This window comes from Mus caroli, unplaced genomic scaffold (genome assembly GCF_978045245.1).
Source record: "Mus caroli unplaced genomic scaffold, Mus_caroli_1 scaffold_16, whole genome shotgun sequence".
NCBI classification, from domain to species: Eukaryota; Metazoa; Chordata; class Mammalia; order Rodentia; family Muridae; genus Mus; species Mus caroli.
In genome coordinates this window covers 13,512,501-13,538,523 of record NW_028227271.1, presented here as the reverse complement: position 1 = coordinate 13,538,523, position 26,023 = coordinate 13,512,501, and the positions used below count along the sequence as shown (strand labels likewise).

The window sequence follows — 26,023 nt, the reverse complement described above, 5'->3', positions numbered from 1 at the left end:
GTAAACAACCCCAGGTCCTTATCTGAGCCTGTGTAGCGGCTGTGCACCCTCCTGCAAGCTTCCCCCTGATTGGTTCATTCTTCCTTAGCCAAATTCCTATCCAGTCTTAATGGCTGTTCTACACTGACACTTCACCAGCTTCACGCCCCCTCCCCCCACTGCATCTTCATTTGATTTATTAAATAACAAAACCAAGAGAATGACCCACTTTACTCACAGGGAAAGGACCGGGAGAAAATGTTCCCGATTCTCTTGCCTAATACGTAGCATGACAGTTTGTATTGAAAAGATTGACTTTTAGCATGATTATCCAATGAAAACTAATTTTCTAGACTCTCGCCTACACGTTTCACAATCCTGATGTCTTTCGAAGGGGCCCACCATAAGAATTTCACGAGGCCGTGTTTCCGTGGTTACGGAACACAGAGCAAGATTTAATTTCTGTGTGTTCAGCCTCCGGTTCTAACAGAAGCCTCCTGTAAGTAGCCATACACTAAGTTTTCTAAGTCACAGAACTTTGTTGTTTAAAGCTGCCAAAAGAGAATCCCTTTTGAGAATGAGTTAGACAGGGGAAGCCCAAAGACTGAAAAGCCTGGCGAAAGGCTCCAAGCACGCATTCTTAAAGGACTGTGGACTGTGAATAATTTGTTCCTGCCACGTCCTAAGTGTTCATTGTGGGCTCAGTTATGGCACCTTTTACCTGTGACTGTCCAAAGAGTAGAACAATTATTTTGTGGCAGTTTGCTTAATCCTAAATTCTCCTGCTATTCTTTGAGCCACAAAAAGAGGGTCTGTCTGTCTGACTCACAGTGAACAGAATCAGGATAGAGCCGGGGGCTGTGTGTCCAAGGGCTGCTGAAAGCATCCAAAGTCTCTGGTGTATATGTCGAGTTCAAGTGAAAGCTGAATACTCGCGAGACCAGCGGGTGTTTGCGGATGCTAAAAGAACGGGATTGTAAGTTCAGAATTCGCAATAGAAGTTAAGAATTTAAGGGAACATTTGGGGCAGAGAAATAGATGAAGAAATAAAGACAAGAGCAATCACAAAGAAAACTAAGAGCAAACTGGTTTATAAGGGAAAGTCACTGTAGCAGATGCTGCCAAGGTCATGGCCCTACCTTCATTTCAGAGCCAGTCTGTGTTCCAGTTAGGTTTCTATTTCTGTGATCAACATCAAAAGCAACTCGGGGAGGAAAGGGTTTGTCTGAGGTACACGTTCCAGGTCACACTCCATCATAAAGGGAAGCCAGGGAAGGAACTCGAGACAGGAACCAGGAAGCAGGACCAAATGCTGCTTATGGCTCATTCCACAAGTCTTGCTCAGTCCCCTGACTTGTACCTCCTGCCTAAGGAGTGGCACCACCCACACTGGGCTGGACCCTCCCACATCAACAATCTCTGATCAAGAACTGCCCTAGAGATTTATCTGCAGGCCAATCGGATGCAGGCTTTTTCTCATTGGCTGTTCCGTTTTCCCAGAAGACTCTTCAACTGTACCGCCAGCACCTTGCTTCATTCATTCTTTGTCTTTACAGAACCCTGCATAGGTTATGGGCTAGGATCCCCCACCTGTCACTCAGAATCATCTGCTATAATGAATGAGGAGCCCACTGCTAGCCCCACTTCATCACCTACAACGTAAACCCCATCTGCTTCAAAGTAAGCTAAGCTATTTCTCTGGGAGCACTTCATAATTGTGCTGTCTGGGGGACTGACTGCCAGGTTGTCAAGCCTGATTTAGTTCTCTGCTCCATCAGCTTAGACAGGATTCATCACCTGCCCTCCCCAGAGCCTACTGTGGTTTTTTTTTCCCCCCTGCTTGGACAATTAAGATGCGCAGCAATGTAAAAGACCAACTGTTTTGTTGGAAAGGAACGGAGAAGAGAGACGGGGAAATTTTTGAAAATTTGGCATTTAATAACAATATAGTTAGCACTTTCTGTATAACCCGGTCTTCTGCTACCGTGGGAAATAGTTCTCTTAACTAAGACAATAAAGCATTAAGTGCAATCGGCTCTTATTGCAATTGTGCAAGGCCTTTAGGGGAAACTGAGATTCACAAAACTGTTTTTCATAACTTTGATAACGGCTGTTAAATTTTCTATAATTTGCCACAAGAAATGGAGCATTTTCTATTGGAAATTTAATAATTAAACCATTGCATTTCCCCGTGAGTCCCTTTAGTGTGCTGTAAAGTTAATACAAATATATACATGTATTGGATGTTGAGGGTAGTCACCGAGGGTGGTAACTGCCTTAGAAGAAAGAAATTGCATTGTTTATTTTAATAAAATGTGTGGTTTGTTTAGATTTTAATAAAAGAAAAAGTAACTTTTTATTAAGTGTATTATTAAACTTTATCTACCAACAGTGAGACAAAGGAACAATGAAGCTTAAGTTTTAATATAAAAAAAAAAAATCTTTCTAATGCTGCCCGTTGATGTTGAAGGACCAAAGATACTGGTTTCTGCCAGAAAAGGCCACACAGGACCCCAATATATCAGTCCCTGCACCAGATCACATGAGAGAAAACCTCTGTATGATTCCCCTCAGGCAACAATACCCACGTTATACCAGGGGGATCTAACTCCTTTTTGCTCTTTTTATTTTGTGTTATGTCTTTGACCCTTGCTCGCTTAAACCTCCTGCTACCGTGATGTCTGCCACTCTCCAGACCCTGAAACGTCAGGGGATAATGACTTTCAGATAAAGGATGGTAGGTTATGCTCTATAGCCACCTCCCTTTATAAGAGGACTGTGAACTATCTAAGCTACCCAGAGAAACAAATAAGAAATGAACATATCTAAGTCCAGGGTTTATAACCATTTTCAACATGAATCAACCAGACATGATGTCTGTATCTAGTCCCCTAAAAGATTGTACTGCTGCTAATCCTTGGGGGATGTGATGGTTAACCTCAATTGTCAATGTGATGAGTTCAGCCAGCCAAGGGGAATTTGGGGGCACGGGGCAGGTGTGGCAACAGCCAGCCATGGGAACTTATTAAGCTAGGTAGAGAGAGTGACTTCAGAGTTCCAGAGAGACAGAGCCAGCCTAGGTGAGACAGGCCTTGGCAAAAATGAATAATGTGGTCTCAGTCTGTCTGCTGGGCTGAAAACAGACAGAAGCCGATGGCCAGTGCCTAGCCAGTGATACTGTGGGTACTGTTTTAATATTACAGGCTACAATGAACTAATTTATTTTCATAGAAAATTTCCAGATGAGAGAAAATTCAGACCGAGACAACAGCTATAATTACAAAAACTGTCAGCACTACTGATGAGAAAAATCCTAGGCTTCACTGTGACTAAGGAAAAAGTGACCCTTGGGGGGAAACCCCACCCTTAGGAGGCTTCATCTTGTAAAGCTTCAAGAGCTGTTTAGGGGAACAAAGTCTAAACTAAATTTGCTCTTCAAAGCTAAGTGACCAGGGACGTGTTACTACAGGGACAGCACACAGAAACTGATACAAATATGGTCCAAGAGAGACAGGCTGTATCTTAAGCTGGCAGCAGAATTTGGAAGCAGTATCTACATGGTACTGTTTTTGTATATGCTGAAGATGCTGGATTGAGAGGATCCTGGACTCTCACTCCATGATTTCAGAAAGCAGCTGAGGGCAGGAAATGTGTGCCCCAGGCAGAGTCCTTGAGAGAAGGTTTAAAAGAACACTCTTAAAGTTGCAGTCTATGTTACAATGCAGATACCAAGATATAGGAGGTTTCGAGACCATGGGCCATGTGCCAAGGGAAGCTAAGAGGGGAGCTATTCATGCTGGGCTAGAGAGGTGAGACTACTTAAGTCTTGGAACACAAGATAATTTCATAGCAAGCCCCAAATACCAAAATGGAGCTACAAGACTTTGTATTTGGCCTGCCAAATCCTGAAGTTGTTTTGGTCCAATCATTCCTTGCTCTGCGCTTATTCTGTGCCATTGTATATTTGAAATGTGCAACTTATTTTCTGCTTCATAGGGGATCACATTTAAGATATGGTCTTGACTCTCAGGAAATGAACATTGGACTTTTAAACTGTTGGAATTGTTGTAGACTATGAAGACTTGGGAAGTTCTATAGTATTTTGCATTATAAGACCTTGGGACAAAGGGTAGGAGATTATGATTTAAACAGATATGTTGTGTGTCAAGTAAAGAGTTAGAGATGTTGAGTGGTATTTTAGGGTGTCAAATTGATAAGGAATAGAATTGTGATGGTTAATCTCAATTACCAACTTGGTGAGGTCAGTAATCACCTAGGAGATGGATCTCTGGGCATGCCTATGGATTATTTATAAGACTCTTTGAGGGTGGGGGGGAACTCTTCCCCTGGCTGAAGTTCTGGACTAGTGAAGAAGAAAGTGAACTGAGCCCAGTCATTCATCATTGTCTGCCTCCTGGCTATGGGTACCACATGACCAGTCACTCTGAGCTCCTGCCACCATAGCTTCCCCACCATGATGGCCTCTGTCTTCAAACTACAAGCCAATGGATGACTTGATGAGCCAACGAAACCACAATTCAAACCTCGCAGAATAAACTGGAAAATGGGACAGTGATGGGTCAGTGATGGAGGTGACCACACCCTGACCAGGACTGGTTAGCCACTCTTACCTCTTGTTTCTTATTTAAGCCTAAGCTTCATGTCAGGACTCTGCAGATGGACGTCACCTCAAAAACACCTCAATGAAATGTTTCGAAGCTTTTCATTCACTCTCTGACCAAAACTTTCCAAGTCAAAAATCTATTCTAGAGAAGGAATGCAAATAGGTAAAATGAAATTATCTAGTCCCCTTTTCCTTAAGTTGTTTTTCCCCCCACTTTTATTATAAAAACTGGGAAGTAACTGATATAAAAGTTAAATAACTGATAGGCTAGGAGTTAGCTATGAGGTAACTGATATAAACAGTTTTTGATAGCTACATCTTCTGCCAGTCAGAATGCCTCTATATAATTAGCCTTGAAGCAACAATTATGAGTTTCCCACTATGCCAGAAATTAAGTCACCAGAGCATTTTCCTCCACATACTGACCAAAGGTCTGCATTTGGTTTGAAACCCTTCTCCCCAGAATCCTCTTTGTCGATTTTTCTATAGGGTCATAAGTAGGAATATCCTAACTTGGAGACCCAGTCCACTATGATTTGGAGAGAAAAATGTCACATGACTTCATGAATAAACCACAGAGCTCATAAATACTCATCGAAGGCTTATTTCAATCTCACAATACAAAACTCATTCCACAGGTGCCAGAGAACTCCGGTGGAGTAGGCTTGTGAGGCAGAAATGCCAAAAAGCTGCTCATGAGAAATGAATTTCTAGGACTCTCCTCCTGGAAGTCTGACGAAAGTCAGCTCTCCAGTTTGGGTCAGTTTGACAGGCGTAAAGCCTGGAAGCTGTTCTTGAGGATAAGAGTTCCATGGAAATTCCCCTCCCGAAGATTTAGCGTTTTCTCCTAACCCATAATAATCAAATTTCCACTGCGTTAGTCTAATGTATAGATTCACTTGCACTCTATTTAGTATTACCTTAATGTAATGCCTTTTAAGATTGAATTCTAACATAGCTAAAGCCTTTCCCAGTGTTCTAAGGTCCCAGATAGCAGCAAGGAGATTAACCTATTCAGTAACTAATAAAGCACTAGCCATTAATCCAGTTGTCTACAGAATAGAGTCTAAAATTCTCACTGAGATAAAAATTCTTATTACAGACTACATTCCATGCCAAGAGCAAATTAATATACTATACTGATAAATGGGAATTCTCCAGACATAGATAAGAATTAACAAGGCCTAAGAATTCCAAGGTTCATGACACTACTTTATTCCTGAAGCCAGGCAAGAGTTTATACCCCCCTAGCCCAATTAACACTAAAGTGTGAATCTGAAGCAGGTGCTAATCTCTAAAGTAAACATAGTCCTTTTGAAGTCACTCCTCTTGCATCTGAGGGATACTTATCCCTAGCATAAACATTTATCTGGTTCCTGCAAATTCTTTTTGTAGTCACTCCTCTTGAACCTGGAAAACTTCAATGTATGTTTTACAATTTATGATATTCGCTGTAATATAATTAGTCTAAGCTCGACCAGAAAATTACATTCAGATTCAACACCTCTCTTGTGTGTGTGTCTGTCTGTCACTCCGTCCTAAGCTTTGCCCACCTACTCTAGAGAACCGTTTTACGCAGGCACGGGATCCAGAGGGTCTGCGGCACACAGGGCTGCTTCTCCTCTGGAAACCCATTTCAATCTCTTTAGAGTTGTTGGTTTACTTAGATTTGCAAAGTAAATTTTTGTTTAAATTGTCTGTGTTCCTTGACAGCATTTCTTTGTTCAAGAAGAATGTAGCTGGGAGACCCAAGAAGCATCTGGGGTACCATGAACTGAGCCTACATGATAGTAAGGAAAATGATGAAGGTGAAGGTGACCGCATCTAAACCAGGACAGGTTGCCTCCATCTAAAACTAAACCTTATGTCAGAACACTGATGATGGAGTTAGAAGTCCTGTCAATAAAGTTTTCTAAAAGTTTAATATACCACTTGACCAAACATTTTGATGTCATGAATCTGTAGAATCTATAGAAATGAGTGCAAACTTAAATTATCTAACATTATTTAGTAGGATAGACTTAATAACACCATAAGAGAGCAAATAGTGAAAAGTTGATAAATTATATTTCACATTTAAGTATTCGGCAGGTTTAATAAAGAATTATCAAAGAGATGATTCATGGTGATTAATTTGGCTTCCTTCTAGAGAGACAGGGATAGCTTAACATACACAGACATCACACTAATTGGCTCAAGGACAGAAATCATAATCATTTCGATAGATGCCAAAAAAGATTTTGAAAAAAACGCCAACATTCATTCATAATAAAAATCTCTAAAGAGAGCTGGAAATAGAAAGAACATATCCTAACCCAATAATGGTTTAGTAATGACAAACCTATAGCCAACACTATGCTAAATGGGGAAAATGTCTGTCTGTTTCCACTAAAATCAAGAAGATAAGGATGCCCACTTTCTCTATTCTTACTCAATACAGCACTTAAAATTTAGTTAATAGAAGAAAAGAGAATAAAAGGGATCCATGTACCCAAGAAAGAAATCAAGGTATTCTTACTTATAGATACATCATTCTGCATACAACAGACACTGAAGACTCTCCCAGGAAATTGTTCCTATCTAACAAACACTTGCCATGCTATTCTTTGTTGCTGGCTAGGTTCTTCTTAACACAAGCTAGGGGGATCAGAGAAGACTGGACTTCAACCAAGAAAGTGATTCCATCAGATTTGCCTGGGGAAACGCCTGTGGAGCATTTTCTTGATTGATGCTTCATGTGGGAGGGTCCAGACCACTCAGGTGCCACCCTGCCCCTGGATGGGAAGTCCTGGGTTGTTAGTGGTAAGCAGTAATTCTCTGTGGCTCTTGCTTCAGTTCCTGTCTCAAGGTTCCTGATTGACTTCCTGCTCTAAGTTCCCTTTTGGATGGACAACTATGAGCTGAAAGGTGAAATAAACCCTACTTTGACTGGGACTGTTCTATCATAGCAATACAAAGCAAACTAGGACATTCACGCCACTCTTCCATCATCCTTTTTCCTTTTGGCAAGTAGGTCCCTCCTCTGAACACACATAGAATTCATAATCGCTCATAACTGCTGAGATCTGCTGATGCTGCCTAACATAACGCGATTGTTTTAGTCGTGTGTTTTCTTATCCTGTTAATTTCCATTGTTGAAAAAGGATTTTTAGAGTCTGCGCAAGGGAGAGTGTGGACTACAGAAGCGACACAGCTTCTGGGACAGGCAGAAGCGACACAGCTTCTGGGGCAGACCCCGTTTCAGGCTCCAGACATCCGGGCACCTTCCCTGCCTGAGGAGAGGTGTCCGCCCCACCTGGGAGGCCTTTGCTGGAGCACCTGGGGGAAGCCATCTTGGTTCCTGGATCCCTCAGAGACTAGTCTGGGCAGGTGAGAGTGTGAACTACAAAAGCTAACAGCTTCTGGGACAGGTAGAAGCCACACAGCTTCTGGGACAGGCCCTGTTTCGGGCATTCATCTTCTGCCAGGAGGCAGGTCCAAACGCCAGATATCTGTGCACCTTCCCTGCAAGAGGAGAGCTTGCCTGCAGAGAGTACTCTGACCACTGAAACTCAGGAGAGAGCCTGTCTCCCTGGTCTGCTGATAGAGCTTAACAGAATCACAGGAGGAACAAGCTCCAACCAGAGACAACTATAACAACTGACTCCAGAGATTACCAGATGGCGAAAGGCAAATATAAGAATCTTACTAACAGAAACCAAGACCACTCACCATCATCAGAACCCAACACTCCCACCTCAGCCAGTCCTGGATATCCCAACACACCCAAAAGATAGACCCAGAATTGAAAGCATATCTCATGATGATGGTAGAGGACATCAAGAAGGACATTAATAACTCACTTAAAGAAATAAAGGAGAACACTGCTAAAGAGGTAGAAGTGTGGACACTTTGCCCCTTCTTAGAATTGGGAACAAAATACCCATGGAAGGTTACAGAAACAAAGTTTGGAGCTGAGACGAAAAGATGGACCATCTAGAGACTGCCATATCCAGGGATCCATCCCATAATCAGCCTCCAAACGCCGACACCATTGCATACACCAGCAAGATTTTGCTGAAAGGGCCCTGATATAGCTGTCTCTTGTGAGGCTATGCCAGGGCCTGGCAAACACAGAAGTGGATGCTCACAGTCAGCTATTGGATGGACCACAGCGACCCCAATGGAGGAGCTAGAGAAAGTACCCAAGGAGCTAAAGGGGTCTGCAACCCTATAGGTGGAACAACAATATGAACTAACCAGTACCCCGGAGCTCGTGTCTCTAGCTGCATATGTAGTAGAAGATGGCCTAGTTGGCCATCATTGGGAAGACAGGCCCCTTGGTCTTGCAAACTATATATGCCTCAGTATAGGGGAACACCAGGGCCTAGAAGTGGGAGTGGGTGGGTAGGGGGAGTTTTGGGGGGAGGGTGTGGGGGACTTTTGGGATAGCATTTGAAATGTAAATGAAGAAAATACCTAATTTTAAAAAAAGAATTTTTTAAAAAATGTGTATGCTGTGTGTTTTTTCTGCATAGTTGTGCAACAAGTATGTGCCTAGTGCCCATGAAAGCCACAAAAGCATGTTTTATCCTCTGAAACTGGGGTTAGAGGAGCTTGTGAGTGACCATGTGGATGCTAGTAACCTCCTGGTTCTTGTGAAGAGCAGCTGGTCCTCTTAATCACGGAGCCATTTCCAGCCCATAATTCCCATCCTTGTTTTTGCTTTTTACTGCATTCTGTTTTATCTTTTGCCTTAGTCCCTTTTAGAGGGTTTCTTTTATTTTTCCTAATAATCTAAGTTTCATGATAATGTCAGTAGAAAACCTATTTGGCCATGTTTGATGCTTGTTTAGTTATGTATTTTATATTATAAAATAGATTTAGGGGTGGGGAGAAGGCTCAGTGTGTTGGAACACTTGCTGTGTAAGCATGAAGGCCTGAATTTGGGTTATCAGCATGGCATATAACTGGGTGTGGCCACGCGCATCTGCAAACCCATCCCTACAGAGCAGAGCTGGGTTTAATGGGGCTTTCCAGTTAGTAAAACAGTGAATTCCAGTTCTCCTCTCTCGAGAATGAAAGCCGAGAGTAAGGGTAGACATGTGGAAATGTATGCATATACTACAGATTGGCAAATACACACAAAATACATTTTAAAAATTGATTTAAATCTATAACTGTTCATGATTTAGCTATCACAAGTTTTAAATATAATTATCTTATGTATATCACACACACATTCACACACACACATATTTATATTGAAAAAAAAATAGGGATAGTGACCAGCCCTCTCCTTCCTGTTTTTAATTGGATTACTTCTAGATTTCCCCCATTTAGAATGATGCTGGCTGTTGGCTTGTCATATATAGCTTTTATTATATGGATATACATTCCCCTCCAGTCCCATGTATGCTTAATTTATTTCAAAAGCTTTTTCTGCACTTATTAAGGTGATCATCTGTAGGTCCACTTATGAACTTACATCCATTGAACCATCCCTGAATTTCTGGGACAAAGCCAACTTGTTTGTGCTAGAAGCTGGCCTGTACTTTCCTTCTTTTTTTTTTTAAGATTTATTTATTTATTATATGTAAGTACACTGTAGCTGTCTTCAGACACACCAGAAGAGGGGGCCAGATCTTGTTACGAATGGTTGTGAGCAGCCACCATATGGTTGCTGGGATTTGAACTCAGGACCTTCAGAAGAGCAGTCAGAGCTCTTACCCGCTGAGCCATCTCACCAGCCCCTGTAGTTTCCTTCTTGTGTGATGTCTTTCCCTGGTTGCTGAAGGAATTTGGGCTTATGCAGCTCCTGTCACATCTGAACTTGGAGTTACTAAAGGAAGTCGATTAAAGTCATCCAGAGCCTCAGACAATTTACACTCTGAGGTCTAAGAACGATCCCTTGAGTAGAGTTCTCATGAGTTCGAGCTGTATACAGTCACAAAGTTAATGCACACAAGTGAAAAAACAAACATGTTTTCCCATTGAGGCATAATCGAATAACAACCACAAGCAATAAGGAGTGATGTGAAGTAAACTCACTGCTATCCACTGCACCTGTGAGGAGCTCAGACCATGCTCCAAGAACAGTTCCATGTTTTAAAGAAGCTGAGCTTGCTTTCTTGGAGTCTTCTCACAAGCACTCAGAAGTCTCTCCACTCTATTCCTGGACCATATTCCAACATGCTCCTGTTTCTATTTTCTGAACAATTTAAGAAGGATTCGCTGTAGCTCTTCTTGGAAGATCTGATAGAAAACTGGTGGGAGTCTGCCTGGTCCTGGACTTTGCATTTTTTTTTTAAGTTAGAAGACTTCTTAATCAGAATTTCAATTCCTTATTTGGAATGGGGTATTTACATTATTGATCTTTTCTTGGTTTAACTTGGTTTGTTCATTAATTTACAGTTCAGCTTAATGGAGTAGGGCTCTTTAAAATATTCCCTTTAAGAATCTGTGTTTCTTTGGCGTGTAGATAACGTTTCCCTGTTCATCTCTGATTCTGTTAATTTGTGTTTTCTCTTTCATTCTTTTGGTTATTAATGCCAAAGGTCTATCAATCTTATGTATCTTCTCAAAGGACCAGCTTTTAGGTTCATTAGTCCTTTGTGCTGTGTCTATTTCATTACTGTCTTGCTCTGATTTTCGTTGTTGTTATTGTTGTTGTTGCTGTTATTTCTTCTCAACTACTGAATTTAGGTCTGACTCTAATTTTTCCAGATTCACAAGTTATGCACATGTGCTCTTTTTGAGTATTTTTTAAGAGAATCTTTAAAAAAAAAAAGATTTATTTATTATTATAAGTACACTGTAGCTGTCTTCAGATGCACCAGAAGAGGGCGTCAGATATCATTAGGACGGTTGTGAGCCAACATGTGGTTGCTGGGGATTTGAACTCAGGACCTTCTGAAGAGCAGTCAGTGCTCTTAACCACTGAGCCATCTCTCCAGGCCTCTTTCTGAGTTTTTAATGTAGCTATTTAGAGCTATATATGTTTGCTGCAGGACCATTTTATTATTGTGTATCAGAGGTTTTGTTGTGTTGTATTGTCGCTTTCATTAAATTACAGAAATTTCATCCTGTCATTGGTTTCTTCTTTGACCCATTCATCATTCAGTGATGTGTTCTTTCATTTCCCTGTGCTTGTGTATTTACTACTGTCTGTTGACTTGTCAGAAAGGTTACATGGGAGTGTTTCAAGTATTCTGAATTTGTTAAGATTTGTTTTGTATCCCAGGATGGGATCTCGTTTAGAGAAACATCTAAATAGAACATATATTCTTTGGTGTTTGCATGGGATATTCTACGTATATCTGTTGGCCTGCTTGATGTCATTCAATTTTAACGTTTCTCTGTCTACTTTTTGATTGCATGACCTGTGTCCTAGAGACAGTGGGTTATTTAAATCACTTACAAATGCTGAGTTATAGTTAATGTGCATCTTTAATTCCAGTAGTATGCTCTCCGTGATCCTGAAATGTGTGCATGCCCGTTGAGGCTTCTGGTGAGCTCTCACTCACTGATCATTGCCTTTATTAAGATGGATGGAGGGTCCTCCATTTCTTTTGATTAGTTTTTATTTGAAATTTATTTTGTCTCCTATTAGGATAGTGATACCTGCTTGCTTCCCCGTCCCATTTCCTTGGAACTTTTTTTTTTTTTCGTATTCTCTCATTTTTAAGTGATTTAGCTAAGTTTCTAATTCTTCTATTTTACCTTCAAGTCCTGACATTCTTTCTTCTAGTTGACCATTCTTTTTGGTGAGCATTCCCCCGAGATTTATAATTAGATTGTTGTGCTTTTTAATTCAATGTTTGTTTGTTTGTTTTTTTTTCAGATTGGGTTGTCCTCAAATTTTCAACCTGTTTACTAAATTAATTCTTGAATCCTTGCTTCTCTTCATCATCTCATGCAAATGTATGCCTGTGTTTTCCTGAGCACCTACTCAGGCTTTTATTGAGATCATCTCTAAGTCTACTGTGTAAGGTCATTATATGAGCTATTTATGACTTCTTTAGATATCTTGAATTCTTTGATGAGGTTTCTGATTATTCCTTTAAATTCTGCACCCCAGGGTTCATCTAAGTAATTCTTCATTGAAGATCATTTCTATAGGACTGGGCAAAAGTACACTGATTATTAAAAATATACATAAATATATTGACTTGAATATATATGTATGTATGTAAGTAAGATCTGGTCTTGTGGACTTTCATTGGCTGCATGTCTGATGTGATATTCTAAGTTGCCTCAGGCTAAGACAGCATACAGGCTATGTAACAATACTTAGGGGTTGGGAGTAGCATGGGTAGGTTCCAGGAACTTACCAGGCTGGGTTCTAGCACAGAGGTACTTCCCTGGTAACATGTGGAGATTGGATATGGTACAAGTAGGCTATAGACACCAGGCAGAACCAGTATATAGGATGTATAATCAGGGATATCTGAGGGTTAAGTTGGGTACAGGTGGATGGGCTAGGGTTCCGGGAGCTCACAAGACCACATCTGGGCATAGGCTTCATGATAGGAGCTTTGCCTATCAGATTTGATGGGTTTGGCTAGGGTCTGGATGACAGATCAGGCTGGGTTGATACACAGGGTGTATTAATCATGGTTGTAATAAATTCTCTCTCTCTCTCTCTCTCTCTCTCTCTCTCTCATACACACACACACACTGCTGGCTTAGCCTGAGGCACACACACAGTGTGTGTGTGTGTGTGTGTGTGTGTGTGTTAGATGGAGATAAGTGACTTACAGGCTGTGGTCCCGCTAATCCAACAATGGCTGTCTATGAACAGAAAGAAACTGCTCAGTCCATGAGGCCGGATGACTCCACTGGCCTTCAGTATACGCAGGAATCCTGAAGATGTAGGCTCCAATGCCAGCAGAAGCACGGACTTGCTAGCTAGATGAGAGCAAGTAGACAAGGAGCAAAGGGCTCTTTCCTCCCTGTCCTTATATCCGATTCCAGCAGAAAGTGTGGCACAGATTAAAAGTATATCTTCATACCCCAAAGATCTGGATATGAAGTGCCTCTTCCTACTTCAAGTTAGGCAAAAATCCCTCACAAGTTTGCCTTCCAGTTTTGGGTGTTAGCTCATTTCAGATGTAGTCAAGTTGACAACCAAGAATAGCCATCACACAGGGTGTGATAATGGGGCCAAGCCTGGAGACTGGAAACTGTGCAGGCCTACAAGGAACATGTGCAGCTGTAGCTACGTCTGGGGATTGGAGGAGGGGTGCAGGTGGAATAGGGTTACCGAAATTCACTGGTAGGGACCTAAACACAGGGTTTCAGATCTGCGGAAGGCCTGAGGTTGGGTGTGGTATTGTGTGACTAAAGTGGAAGAGGAGAGGAGGAGAACAAGGAGCTTACCTGGGTCTGCGTCACTTATGGTGGCTACAGGGTCGTTGGTAGGAGGTGGGGCTAGGATGGATGCTAAGTCCCAGAGGAAGGGTGATGGGCTGCAGGAAAGGGAGCTATTTGAGACAGGTGGCAGTAGCACTGAGGTGCCATAATGGGGGCTAGGAAGGAGAGCACCAAGAGCCTACCTCAAGCTGGTTTAGGAGTTGTGCCTGTGAGATTCTTGGCAGGAAGAGGGCCTGGGGTTGGTGGTGAGCCTGAAGGTGGGCTACAGCTTCATTTTTAAAAGAACAATTCAGGGAGTCCTGCCTCCGCCGTATTGCTTTTATTCCATCTAATGAATGTGCATATGCCAAAGATCTCTTGCATTCTGCTCCTACCCTTTTCTGTCCCCAGTGTCCGCCATCAAACTTCTTTCTGTGTGAGATCAAGTCAAAGTACCCACATCCCACATCAGTGCCTTCATCCGCAATACATTTGCCGTTTATTAAGTGGCATTTAGAACCTGAAATTAAGTGGATTTTCCAGGCCACAAATCTTAATTTCAAATTCAATGGAACTATTAATATCTCCAGGGAAAGCAATCCTCTGTATCCTCAATATATAACCTCGGGGTGTATGTATGAAGCCAGTATTGTGACTAAAAGGTATGAAAATGTAGCATTCAACTTATTCAGGGATTATTAGACATCTAACAGAACATCTCACAAAAAATGTGTCTCCCAGCTGCCACTGTACCTGATTCTTCTACATTTTTTTAAATGAAAAAAAAATGGCCTCTCTATGTAGGCAGGGTACATAGGAAATCTAGGAAATTTGGTATAAATTTGCCCATTGTACCTGAAACAAGCATCTATTAAATGCCAACTTATTGAATAACTGTTAAGTATGTGTTCGGTGGTAGTCACAACTTCAAAAGAGTAATTCTTGTGTTGTATACTTGAAGATGTCCCTGCCTTCAATACTATCGAGTACCATAGCTTCAACACAGCTACTGTACAGTATATGTAGTAAGTTCCCAGCACTTAACCTTACAGCAGTGGTTCTCACCTATAGGGATTACATATCAGAGATTTACATTACAGTTCACAACAGTAGCAAAATTACAAAGTAGTAACAAAATAATGTTATGGCTGGGAGGTCACCACAACATGATCTGTAGTAAATAAAGGGTCACAATATTGGGAAGGTTGAGAACCATTGCCTTACAGCAAGAGAAGCAATGCAGTCGAATTCAGAGGCAAAGAGGGTATAGATAATTAGGAATGGATTATGACTTTTAATAATCACAGCAAGTCTTGAACCTGAGCTCTTACTAATGTGAATGACCCAAGAAAACGAAGGACTATGGTGGGTGGAGCCTGAAGCACCTGACAACCGTACACTGGACCCCAACTAAGTTTATCTGAAATTTGCAAGACAAGACTTCTCACTAGTGGATAAAAGCGGGATTTGCAATGGACACTAAGTTCAGCTACAGAAAAAATTAAATATATTCCTCAAACATAAGTTTGTTGGAGAGGAAATTTCTCCCTTCTCTATATTAGCAATTTCACAGCTAGCATCTTCTTAACTGGCACAAGTTGTCTCACTTACCAGGCATGGTGGTGCAGACGTGTATTCTCAGTACTCCAGAGGCTGAAACCGGAGGTTCTGGAGTTCTAGACCAGCTTTCTATGGATACTGAGACCTTGTCACAAATCCATCAATCAGTTTCATCCAGCCAGGTTCACATATATAGTCAGCTGTGAGGACAAACTTCCAATACTGAGCGATTATAATTTCCCCTGGATCAAAGGGTGCTATTTATCTACCAGTATATAAATTCCTGAAAACCAGAGACCAGTCTTCTTATTCACTTATTGACTCTTAGCACCTCAAATAGATAATCAAAAAGGGTGACGAGCGAACAAACTAAGGAAGGTGCACATTAGCATAATGCTCTTTGGGTAAAGTCAACAATAATGAACTGATATGCTTATTACACAATCCTAAATAGCACCTTTACTGGTCATGCTTAGGAGAATCAAGGCCATTTGTAAAAGCAAATGGCAGAGGTACCCTTCTCCTTGGCCCCCAAACCATCTGAAATTTAGAGCAGAAAATGTATATGAAAATGCTGGTCAAACAATGCATTCAAACCTGGCTGGGAAAATCACCGGGATGCGGCTGGAAATCGACAACTCTGAGCTGCTGCACATGCTGGAGTCCCCCGAGTCCCTCTGCTCCAAGGTGGATGAAGCTGTGGCAGTCCTGCAGGCTCATCATGCCAAGAAAGAAGCTGCCCAGAAGGTGGGCACTGTTGCTGCTGCTACCTCTTAGACAAGAAGAAAAGAGTCGAAAGCCGAATAACCCCTCATGGCATCCAGATAAGGTCTGAAGACGTCCTACTTTGTCTGTGGACCTTCACACCAAGAACCAAGTTGCAAATTCAATAGGTCATTTTGTATCAGAAGGTCAATTATGAAACACCTATAATTTTTCAATTATAAGAATATATTCTCTGGGTTCTGTTGTGACCCAGATGATAACTTTTTCTTTTCTATTGTGGGTTCTGGTTTATTTTTTCCCCTCATCCCAGAAATTGGTTTTGATGTACCCAAGACTTAAGTTTCTCAAATAAAGGAAATAAAGTCTCCATAAATAAAAAAGAAAAAGAAAATACTGGTATTTAGAAATGCTAGCCCAGTTGACACAGGAATGGCACAGTGAGGGACCCACTGCTCCGTAACTTCAAGATAGTGTGGAATGTTGCTCTTGCTTCCTGCTTTGATTTTGCATTAAGCAGTACTGCCAGGGCTAACGAGATGGCTCAGCGGTTATGAGCACTGACTGCTCTTCCAGAGGTCCCGAGTTCAATTCCCAGCAACCACATGCTGGCTCCCAACCATCTGTAATGGGATCCAATGTCCTCTTCTGGTGTTTCTGAAGAGAGTATACTTACATACATAAAATAAAAAAATGGTTTGCGGGGGGGCAGGTTCAAGACAGGGTTTCTCTGTATAGCCCTGGCTGTCCTGGAACTCACTCTGTAGACCAGGCTGGCCTCGAACTCAGAAATCTGCCTGCCTCCACCTCCTGAGCACTGGGATTAAAGGCGTGCGCCACCATGCCCAGCTCAAAATTAAATCTTTTAAAAAAAAGCAGTACTGCCTAACTGCCCAGTGTCCAGTGAAAGGCACGTACTTTTTCTCGATTGGATTTAATTGCAAGATGGTGGTTTGAAAGATGTCACTTATGTAATTCCTACTGAGTAATTATAGGGAACAACAGAAATCATTTCTATTTTGAATGGCAGGATATGTTGACACAAAGGGTTTCTATGGAAAATATGCCCTGAGGGAAACATACTTCATACTACAGTCCATGCTGTTATACCTGTTCCATGAGATCCTGTACAATGTGACTCAAAGAATCTTCCCAAACAGGTAGAGACAGAGATAAACTCCTTTTGAAACCCAAAGTGGCATTTTCATGAGGTCCCATGTTTCCATGGTAACAAACTCATCAGAAGTTGGTGAGCCGCTGTGTAAACTCTGGTGGTAGCTGAACATGACAAGGTATCATGATAAATAAGAGACCAAGAAGGTAGATTTCTTACCTTCCCACACAAAGGCTTTTTCATTTAAAGATTCAAAGCCGCCTGCAGCCACCCAGAATAAGTAGACATGGAGCACTGAAGAATATGAGAAGCTGGTCTTCAAAGCAGCTCATTGTTCTAGGTTTCAAAGGCATAATTGAGCTCAACTACCACAGGATGCAAATATCAATCACTCCCCCACAACCTCCTTCTCCGTTTCCATTGGAAGTCATTAATTAGCACATCCTGGAGATCTTTCTTTTATGACTCAGAGTCTAAGGAGGGTCCTAAAAACTATTATTTGCTGAAAGTACTAGGAAAACCCAACAGCTGTCAAGGCAAGAAAGATTAGTAATCCATCCATTTATGGAAAAGTGCTAAACAGGTGATAAAGTTAAAGCTTGCGTTATAAATTCATGTCAAAAAAAAGTCTGTCCATAATAGAAACAAGAGTGTTAGTCCTTTATTCGTGAAATTGCCACTTAAAAACTACTGCAGAGGTACTGCAGCATAAATGCCTCTGTGGGAGTGTCTACAGGAAACCAAAAAAAACCATTTCCTTTCTAACGGGTTCTTCAAGGAGAATAAAACAGAAACCCTGACTTAAGAACCCCTTGCTCACATTTTGTAGGCACTGGGCAAGTATCAGCTGCCAAGCTTTCTTAGTGCAAGTTCCTGGTCCTGCATTTCCTTCCCTGCACTGCCCTCAAGCATCTGCCAAAGCCTTACCCCTTCTCTCATACCAAGTTCCACTTCTTTTCTTATCATTTCTAATATCCAACAAAGATCAAGATGCAGGCCGCTCACAGACATACATCCTCAACTGCTCTAACATTCTTCTCACACATCACATGACAACTATTGTGTAGTCTGTCTTTGAGTTATTAGGTTAGTTTTTTTTTCTCCTTTGTTCTTGTTTGTCTGTTTAATATATATGGATGTTTTGATGCATGAACGGATGTGTACCGCACATGTACCTGTGCCTAGAGATGTGAGACAAGAGCATCATATCCTCTGGAATGGCAGTTAGATGCTGTGAGCTGCCATGTGGGTGCTGGGAATTGAACCTGGATCCTCTGGAAGAGCGGCCAGAGCTCTTCCTGCTGAGCCTACTCTCAAAAGCCCCTAACCCTTTATCACCTGGGTGACTTACAAGGGATGTAGACTGTTTAGGGTGGAACTTTGTCTCCTACCTTTTCAGTGAGTTCCTTTCATTCTGAAAGTTCTTGAGTCTAGAGACACTGCCCATGTCTTGAAAGTGTGGTTGTGACTTCATCTTCATTCCACTATGTATCATTTGTGCCATATTTGAGTGTTAGTAAAAAAAAAGAAAAGAAATCAAACATAACTGCCATAGCAAATAAACTGAAACTCAGCTGGCTAGAACAGCTAATTTTATTTCAGATGCTTTCCCAAAGCAAGGGAGCCTGAGCTAAGAAAACTACCAGCCTAAGCCAGCAAACAGATTCTCTCAGGGTTCCTGACTGTGTTTCTGCTTGAGTTTCTGCCTTGATTTCCTTCAATAATGAGCTGTGATGCAGAAATCTCTTTCCTGCCTAAGTTGCTTTCAGTTGTGGTGTTTATCATAAGAAAAGCAAACTAGAACAGTGTGGAACCACATATCAAGTAAACCCCCAATTTCCTATGATAACGTCGCAAAATGACTACTTAGTATTTCCTTGAAATGCACTTACCCAAAGAGATCTCCATAAACCACAAATACACCACAGATTCTCATTCATACATGACACATTGTAGAGAGAATATCTTGTGTATCGTATAGATGCATCACTTTTCAATTAAAAAGCCTATGGCCTGTGGTTTAGGGAGGAAATAGAAGGTGGGACATCTGGAAGGCAGAAAGTATTCTGTGATAGAGCCAGGCACGAGAAGATCCACCTGTTAAGATGTGAGGAGACAGACACGTGGTTCCTGAGCCATGTGGCAAAGTTAGCATGTTGATTAAAATAAATGGGTTATTTTAAGTTATGATTTTAGTCAGAGAAGAGCCTAGCTATATGGCCAAGGTATTTTTAACTTTATAATGGGTCTGAGTCTTATTTCTGGGAACATGGACCTGGGAGGAAGAACTAGTCCTAGCTCTCTGTTACCCTAACCCTAGCCTATCATAACCACGATCGTTTAACCAGATTAAAAGATTGTTTTAATTACCTCCCCCCATGTGATTTCCACTCTGCCTCTGATCTTTGAAACCTGGCTGCAGTTTCTTTTCCAGCCACACCTCACATCTTTCCCAGCTAATTTCCATCTATAGGTCTTCCTGGAAGAGCCCTTGATATAGAAAGCTGAAGAGATAAGTATTTAGGGAAAGTCAGTTTTGTGAATCACGTAATTCAGCCAACAGAACTGTTAGCATCTGAATAGGAGAAGGAAGTAAAGTAGAAACAACAGAACACAAAAGAATAACAGTGTCCTACAGGGACACTTCTGAAATGCAGTATGTCCATGAAACATTTATGGTCTTGTGTGTTTTTCTTTTGAGACAGACTCTCATGTAATCAGAGCTGATACGGAATGTGACTGCCAGCAAAGGATGACTGTTAATCCTGAGATTCTCGAGAACAAAATCAGTTTCACAATTTTTAGACAAATTTGAAGTAAGTTTTAATTAAATACTAACCGGGAGGAACTCTGGTCAGATCCACTCTGGGATCCCAGGAGGTAGCCATGAGTCACATGTTGTAGGAGCTTTTTAAGGGCAAATCCCACTATTCATTGTGTTTCCCATCTGGTCCAATCAGGAGCAAGTATACATCCTGACGTATTTCCTGTCTGCAAACTTCCTGCCTGCACGTGATCAAACACATCAGATAATGACGGGTCAAACAAACTTATCTGAGGGAGTAAAAACTATGTGGTTTGCTTTTTCCAAGAGTTACAACTCCCAGCATTCCAGGAATTTACCTTGTACTTGGGCAAGCAGGGCTTATAGAATGACCTTGGCTCTTGCATGGCCTTGAACTCACAATTCTAATTATTTCAATTATAAGCTGCCGTATTGTGCAGGGCTCAATGAATTTTTAGGAAAGATATCTTTATGAAAATGCAAAGTTATTGTTGAAATAGGAAAAAGTTCCACAAGTAGATCTAACAATACTTGTGGTTCTTAGGATAACTAAATATCACATTATCAAGCAACAAAATTAAATAACGGAATAAGAAAATAAAGGAACTTCCCAAGAAGAAAAATTTCCACAGGTATACAGAGTATTGTGTAGGTAGCCAATCCCCATTAAACCATATAGGTAGTCAATCCCCATTATACCATCTGAGCAGTTGACTTATTACTTGACTTAGGAACTGAAAGAACCTAGTGGGGAAACCCCCACTCTGTTCCCGAGAATCACGAACAAACAGACCGTCTTGATGTAAAAACATGAGGTAGTTTAATGGTGGAGCTCCGGGTCAAATGTACCTCACGCAGGAGACAGTGGATTTGACCACAAGGCTTGGAAGCTAGGGGTTTTTATAGAAAAGGAGCTGGGACTGGGGGAGGAATTGGCACAGTTTCACATGATTGGTTCATTTAAACACCAGCAGACTGTACATGCAGATAACATTTAACTTAGGTCAGAAGGGCAGGAGATAGGGAGGCGCCGGCCAGTCCGGTCATGTCATTCTCTTTATCTTTATGGCCAAGCAGCCTCAGGAATGTCTTAACGATGGGCCTGCCCAGGCATGTCCTGGCCTATTCTGCTATGTTCTGCTAAGCCCCAGGTTTCAAAGCTCACAAACCACTCTTTGGGCTATTTGACATAAATTACATGAATCAAAGGTCTCAAGTTTTATTTTCTCTCAGAACCAAAATGAGAATTAGGGTGTCTAATAATATACTCACACTATTTTTTTTTTTTGGCTTCTATATTTTTTTCTTGTGACTTTTGGTTACTACTGAAAGGACAGGGTTTGTCCTGCTAAGTGTCCTGTCTTTAGTCCCTTTTGTTAAATGTGTTCCCACTTTACCTGTGAAGGTTCTGCTGTCCCTTGTATTTCTTGGAAGTAGGTACTTTGATACAGTGGCTTGATTGGATCCTTTCATGACAAGAGCACTTTAGTTCCTGGCCTTAAAGACATGGCTGGGAAGTACATATTATCTATTTTTATGTCATATGAACCATTGACTATAATTATCCAGATGCATTTAATTAATTGTTTCAAAATGATGATGTTTTCTTGTTTAAAATCAGAAATGTTTCCATGCTAGAAAATAGCTTTTTATCCAAAGTGTGTTACCCTGAGGTATGGTTTATTGACATGGTAAGACATCTGTTAGATTTTTCCCCCTTTTATTTATTAATTTTTCAAGTGATCAGTTTCATAGCAATCTCAAAGTTAACAAGTGAGATTTTAGTGCTGCGTGCTCATACTGCAAGTGTAGAGTATTAAACCCAGCCTTGCACCAAACTACTGCCGGTCAATGTTTATTAGAAACCCTTTCTCTCCAGTTTAGCTGAAGACTCTAATGTGCCTGATTCCAGAGCCATTTCTGACACAAATAGTAGCATCATTTAAGAGCTTCTTTATTTTGTGGTAAGAGAAGATATTCAAATTTTTACATTTGTCTACCCTGGAACTAGAATTTAGCATGATGAGGACTAATAGCTATGACACAAAACTACCAGATTTATTGAAAAATATAGAAGTCCCAAGTACATAGATGTTTTACTATTACACATAAGCTAAAATCAAAATTTTAAATTACTCTAAGTTCAGTGAGACTGTGTAAAATGCCAGCAGGGGGTTATACTATAAATTTATAAGAAGAAGAAATGTGTGTAAATGAATACAAAACTTTTGGAAGTTACCTATAGGATTTATGGTATTGTCACATGGAGACAATGTGGACAAGTAACATATATTAGAATTATAGAACATTCTGTGAATAGCACTATTTATAAATCAAATGTATAAAAGAAGTCTATGGTACTACCAGAAGGAAACAATTTATTTGTGCAGGAAAACCTTCTTAGGAGGAGACACTTAGGGCCTTAAGCTGATCAAACAAACTCATGAAAACATAAGTGGTGCCAGATTTGATAGTGAATGTCTTTAATCCCAGCATTTGGGAGACCAGGGGCAGGCAGCTATCTGAACTCACCCTGTCTACAGAGCAAGTTCCAGGACAACCCCAGCTACACAGAGAAATCCTGTCTTGAAAAACCAATGAAAGAAAGATGAAATTTCAAGACCTGTAAGTCATATAAAGTACTCAGAAATTGCTTGTTTGTGAGGCTAGAGGCTGCCTGGGGCTGAGAAAAAAGAAAAACAAACCCAGGTATGCCCTGTAGTTAAAACATTCCTGGGAACAGCTTGACCATAAGATAAAGAGGAATGTGAAGACATAACAGGGCTATCTGAACTGAGTCAACAACTCACAGAACTCTGACACCCTGCACGTACATGTAATTTTTCTGCTGATGTTTGAATAAGCCAATAGTGTGTTGCTATGCTGAAATCCACACCCCTAAGCCCCTTACCCCATAAAAACCCCTAGCTTTCGAGCCTTGTGGCCGACATCTGTTATCTCCTGTGTGGGATGCATGTCGGCCCGGAGCTCTGTCATTAAACTACCTCATGTAATTACATCAGGGCGGCCTATTCATGATTCTTTGGGTGCACGCCGAATTGGGAATTGAGTGGGGGGTTCCCCACTAGGTTCTATCACCAAAATCAAAGCAACCAAAGAAAAACCCCCAAAGCTTTCTATTAGAAGACATCACAATCAAACTTAAATAAAGACCAAAGGCCATTGTAACAGGAAGGGAATGACGGTTGTGTATGCTTTGGGAGAAAAGTCATAAAGACGCAAATAGATGAGAAGTATGAAAGAGACCCAGGTGGTACATAGGGCTGTAAATGACATCTTAACTGACCCAAAGCCAGAAAACCAGGAGTTACTGCTTAATACATAAAACAGAATTAAAGTAAACAGATTGGTAGTGCCTCAGAAGTGGGGACCAAATGGGCCAGGAGGCATGCTGCTTATGGCAAACGTTTGTGTCAGTTTTGGAAGAACAACTGAACAGAACAGTAAACATCAGTCCCCATGAACTTCACTTTGAGGAATCCTGATGACTTCATCTGGTAGTAACCCTGTCACAAGCCACAAAGCTGCATGAACCAGGATGTGCACCATCATGGGTGCAAATGCAGGAGGCGACCCATATACTTGTCAGTACTGGAGCTTTCGACTCTAACCCCACCCATATGTGGGTAATCACTACAAGCTTAAAGGAAATAATATGTTGCTACTGCGTGTTGTTAAGGGTGAAAGCTCCCCACAGGGAAAACATAAATACACAGTGCCTTGATTCTGTGATTTTAAAAAGCATACATGTGCAATTATGCAAAACATAAAATGATAAACCATACTAAGAGTGTATGCATTAAACTCTAAATAGTACATTTTTCTGAGAGAAATCCTCTGGTGGGTATTTTTATACTTATTTGAAGTGCTTTTGTTCATTTCTTACTACAATCATAATTCAGAATAAAACCTCTTATCTGCATGATAAAAATACAGAGATGTTTTCAAGTATTTTATAGCTGATATTTGGTCATGACAGAGGTAGATAGTAGGATATATACTAATATAGTTAATCAATAAAACTATTTCAATATTCAAAATGAATTATTCAATGAAAAATTTTCAAATAGCATGTGATTGACCTCAAGTTCTCTCCCACACCAGTTTCTGCACTCCAGAGTTACTGAGAACCTTTGCACACAAGGGCACACACAGGTAGTTCATACAGCTAGATTAATGGTCTTCACAGAAAGTAACAGCAAGTTGGAAATAGCAATGCCTGGGGTAAATTGTTTAATTTCTTGCAGCCTCTATTTCATAGAACACATGCAGGAGATATAAGAGAAAGGGAAATTGGAAAAGCAATTGTTGGTTTGTTTAATTTGGTGTTTTATTATCAAATATTTTTAGTATATGAAATTATACAAACAGTGTAATAAAACTTCCCATGCCTGTCACATACATCATCCCATATGCAGTACCAGGCTGGTGTCTCCTGTACTGCTCCCTCCCAGGCTCTCCCAAGACTATTTGGAAGCAAGGTCACAGGTCACTTTGCCCCAAACATGACTATGTTGATACATGCCTGTAAAAGATAGATTATGTGTTTAAAGGCAAAAACATGGGTCTTGGATCCACAGATAAACAACACTCACATGCCACTTAATCTTAAAATGCCTTTACCAACTCAATGACTAGGCTCTCCTAAACCTCCCCTGCCATCCCAGACATAATCGGATAGAGTAGCCATTGACCACTGAAAACTCATATGACTAGTTGACTTTTATTTTCTACCACTACTGCCTCCTTCTTCCCCAGTTCTCCCGATCCTCCCTGTGTCCTCCCTCAAAACTCTTAAGTGCTCCTCCGCCCAACCCCCACCCCATCCTCAGTCATTGGTCGGTGGTTATCTTTATTGATTGATCAATTGGGGAACAGGATCTTAGCACCAGAATCACCCTATAAAAAGAGCACTGGCTCCTCCTGCTGAGGACAGGGTTCAATCCCTAGCACTCACATGGTGGCTCACAACCGTCTCTAATTCCTTTTCCAAGGGATCTGACTCACTCACATGTAGGAAAAATAAAGTGAACATTAGATAAAAATAAATTAATCTTTTAAAAAAGCAAAAACGCAGAACTATCAGCCTTGCAAAGCATTAGCCGAGTTACTATTGCTAAGAAATAGGCAGTCAGTATCCTGCTTTCTCTAAATTTTTCCATGGTTTTTGGAGCTTGTTTGAATTAAGACCAAACTAACGTTCACATGTTGCAACTTGTTAGCACATCCATTGAAATTATTTAAAACAGACCCTCTCTGTCTCTTTCACTTATAACAAACACCTTCACCCCCATACCCTGCAACCTGGAGATGGATTTGTTTTAGAAACACTGCCATTTTTCTCAGGGCAATCTGCACAGTGTAGATTTTGCTGATCTCTTTTGTGTCAATTTGTAAGCTCATTTATTTGTCCTCTGTATTTTTCAATGTTGACAGCTGTAAAAATCAATCAGACAGACTCCATTTAGAACTCTGTTTAGAACTCTACTACACATATGACTGACTGCTTCTACCAAGACCATAGTTTAAGATCGTTGTTGCTGTGATCTTAGCAGTGATTGATGTCAAGAGACCAGAATCTTGGAAATGGCCTTTTAGAATTGAATTTAAAAAACAACTCTACCTAATGAGGCAGCATGCACCTGACTTCCCTTGATAAGCTCATCTTCTCTCATTTCTTCTGCTCCAAACAGTAGGTCCTGTCCTTCCTCTATAGACAAGCAGGAGCTGACCTGGGGATGACGCTTCTAGCCCATGAGTGCTCTCAGAGTTTGCAAAGATCACCCAGGAAGTAACAGAAGTGTTTTATTTCTCACCTGTTCTACCTAATGTCTAAAATAAATGCATTATCTTATTTCATAAGATTTAACTAATAAATGGCTAC

The 26,023-nt window shown here is 41.0% G+C and overlaps 1 long non-coding RNA gene across 1 annotated transcript; it reads left to right on the top strand.

Moving 5' to 3' along the window:
• The first annotated feature begins 454 nt into the window (after positions 1–454).
• LOC110310014 (uncharacterized) lies at positions 455–25,890 on the top strand. The gene is made up of 4 exons (XR_002379789.1): positions 455–478; positions 1,536–1,659; positions 20,039–20,149; positions 25,833–25,890. It is a non-coding gene; the product is annotated as an uncharacterized LOC110310014 (long non-coding RNA).
• Positions 25,891–26,023: the final 133 nt, after the last annotated feature.